The sequence below is a fragment of the Mytilus californianus genome, unplaced genomic scaffold (assembly GCF_021869535.1).
Source record: "Mytilus californianus isolate M0D057914Y unplaced genomic scaffold, xbMytCali1.0.p SCAF_5, whole genome shotgun sequence".
NCBI lineage: Eukaryota > Metazoa > Mollusca > Bivalvia > Mytilida > Mytilidae > Mytilus > Mytilus californianus.
In genome coordinates this window covers 52,380,315-52,383,559 of record NW_026262701.1, presented here as the reverse complement: position 1 = coordinate 52,383,559, position 3,245 = coordinate 52,380,315, and the positions used below count along the sequence as shown (strand labels likewise).

Here is a 3,245-nt window from a genome sequence, read left to right as displayed (position 1 = left end):
AAGAACACATTCGAAGAAGTAAACGTGAAAACTTCACAATTAAAGGAGCATGTGGTTGCAGTTGTATGCTGTCTATTATTTTGTTTTTCGTTTATTGTTTTGTGCATAAATCAGGCAGTTGCTTTTCTCATTTGAATTGATTTACGTTTTGTCATATCGGGTTTTTGTAATACAAGTAGCTTACTATACAATTTGGGTTTTGCTCATTGTTAAGATCAGTTCGGTAACCTATAGCTGCTTAAATCAACGTCATTTGGTATCTGGTAGGTATTTGCCTTATTGGCAATCCTTCCACATCTTCTTATGAAAACATTTTGCAATGTCAAAAATATAAGTACGGATAGAATGTACTCATAGCATGTATCCAAGGACAATACATGTTCAATACTACATAGGAATACATATTAAGTTTTGTTTTATTTTATTTAGAAAAATCAATGTTACAGTTGAATGTTATTCGTCACTATCCCAATCATTGTCACTCCCACAGCTACTAGAACTTCAACCATCGGGTGATGTGTTTGACCTCCTTGCATCATCAGAGTTATCGGAACTGAAATCCGAACTGTCAGAATCAAGAACCCATCTTCTAAATCTCCTATTATATAGTATAAATCGCGGACCACCTTTATTTGATTTTACTGGCTGCACACCTTTATTTGATTTTACTGGCTGCACACCTTTATTTGATTTTACTGGCTGCACACCTTTATTTGATCTTACTGACTGCACACCTTTATTTGATCTTACTGACTGCACACCTTTATTTGATCTTACTGGCTGCACACCTTTATTTGATCTTACTGACTGCACACCTTTATTTGATTTTACTGGCTGCACACCTTTATTTGATATTACTGACTGCACACTTTTGTTTGATTTTACTGATTGCACACCTTTATTAGATTTTACTGGCTGCACACCTTTATTTGATCTTACTGACTGCACACCTTTATTTGATTTTACTGGCTGAACACCGATTAAACTATCATCGTTTTCACTATCGTTTTCACCGTTTGGCTCTTCAGTCACTGGGCCTCCTGTACATAGAAGTATATTAAGATTAAGAAAACAGAAATTCAGTGTGCAAATAGTAAAATAAATACCTTCGTCTATATTTCAAGATAAAGATAATAGATTAAAACTTTGAATTTTTCGAAAAACTAAAGATTTTCTTATCCCAGGAATAACTATTAATAAATTGATGACTGTTAAATTATCATTGACAAATACAACATGCATACTTGCCTGTCCCAAGTCAGGAGCCTGTCGTTCAGTGATTGTCGTTGGTTCATGTCTGTCATTTTTGTTTTCCATATATTGTTTTGTTATAAATAAGGCCCTTTTTTCAATTGAATTGTTTCATATTTTTCATGTCGGGGCCTTTTTTACCGACTATAAGGTATTTGGTTTTCTCATTGTTGAAGACCGTACGGTTGCCTATAAATGCTAACATCCACTTCATTTGAACTTTGGTGGATAGTTGTATCATTGACAATCATACCACATCTCCTTATTTTTATATATATAAGACACTTACAAGAAAAGAATGTAAAGCATTTATGTAATCTGTCTTTAAATTTCAAAGTTCGGGGTCTTTATGGCTTGCTTTGCAGTATGGGTTTTTCTAATTATTGAAGACCGTACGGTGACATAAAGGACTTTCCAGAAACTCACATCCGAAAGCCTGAATCTGATTTATTTTATAATTTATGATATAATACGTATTTTTACCTTTGTTTGGAAGTAAACTAGTATAATTACTGGTTCGCTGCAGTGTAGAGTAACGATGAGAAGTGAAATAGAAAATCATGTATTAATTTAATTTACAAAATTTCCAGTTTTTTAATCGAAATTGATAACGAGTATATTGGAAGACAAAATACTATTATTTTTTTCTTTTATATTTAATTAAACTAAATATTATCTTTAAATCAACAGGGGTTTAAAACCTCTAATAGTTGAACTTACATGATTTCATGGAAAGGGCTATAGTTGATAACTTCTATGCGACTGTCATACAAGTGAGAGGTTTAGCTAGCTATCCAACAGATTGAAATTAAATAATGTCAAAGGACAAATAAGAAAACGGTTGAAATTTGTTGATTAATAAAAGTGACTTGTTTTAAATATAAATAGTTTTTAACTGACAACATCTACCCAACTGTATACGCGTTCGAAAGAAATGTCGAAACGTCGACATGGAATCCCAAAGACAATAATCAGCCGGTTTATGACATTGGCCCGTGGGCATATATTGTGTCTCATAAGTCAACTTTGATTGAGTATTTATTTTACCTTATTACTGTGCGATGTTTATCATATTATAATAATTTGTTTATATTTTTTTAGACAAATGTGTGACACTTTAATAAAATAAATTATTAGTATTGCACAAATACTTTTGAATAGCTTGGTATATTTGAACCAAAAGAATCATTAAAACTGTTTTACTGGTTATCGGATTCTCACCGATTTAACTCTCATTTTTAAATTCCCAAAATTCTGTTATCGCGTCTCCACATTTTTTATATTTACATTAAATGTTTTTATGTGTGAAAAATATATATATACATATATAAAATAATATCTTTATACATACCTGCAACAATGTAAACTACAAATAAAGTCAGAATCCAAACCACAGCCAACTTTCCCATTGTGAAAGATTTGCTGTTCACACTATAAGTCTTCGTAACGTCCTCGTGCAAATGTTACCTGAAAATACATGTCCTTTTATAACTCAATAGAGATATGTGTATAATTAATAAAACAAAAAATATATTAAATGCATGCACAAAATTAATTATTATCTATTACGTTACATTAACTTTGCAGGTAACACAATCTATTCAGTTCTGTTGCCCTTTGCGTCTTTGGTGTATATATAGTTTTTTAATTGGCAATTATACCACATATTATTATTTAAATATTCCTGAATGAATTTATCATTCTGATATTAGAAAATGATCAGATAGAAAATGAGAACTTGATGTAACATGAAAAATATTAGCACTTTTCAAATATGAATTCTAAACAGATTTTGAATATAAATTCTTCACTATGCATTTTAGGTAAAATGAAATTCAATCAAAATTGGAGAACCTCCGCATACTGTATAAGCACCTAATGTTGACTTGGCGGACTGCAGACATGCATTATATCCAAACTCATGTGTTACAAAGGCGCCATAAAGTTTCTAAGAGAACTATTGGAATACTTGGGGTCTTCCGTGTCCTTTCGCT

At 31.5% G+C, this 3,245-nt stretch overlaps 1 long non-coding RNA gene across 3 annotated transcripts; it reads right to left on the bottom strand.

Annotated features, from left to right (window-relative positions):
• Positions 1 to 404: 404 nt before the first annotated feature.
• Positions 405 to 2,741, bottom strand: LOC127702498 (uncharacterized). Of its 3 annotated transcripts, none has more exons than XR_007982448.1 (3): positions 2,603 to 2,741; positions 924 to 1,040; positions 405 to 842 (listed from the first exon to the last, which is right to left on the bottom strand). It is a non-coding gene; the product is annotated as an uncharacterized LOC127702498 (long non-coding RNA). The 3 variants fall into 3 exon arrangements; XR_007982447.1 differs by having other exon boundaries at positions 405 to 896; positions 951 to 1,040; XR_007982449.1 differs by having other exon boundaries at positions 951 to 1,040.
• Positions 2,742 to 3,245: the final 504 nt, after the last annotated feature.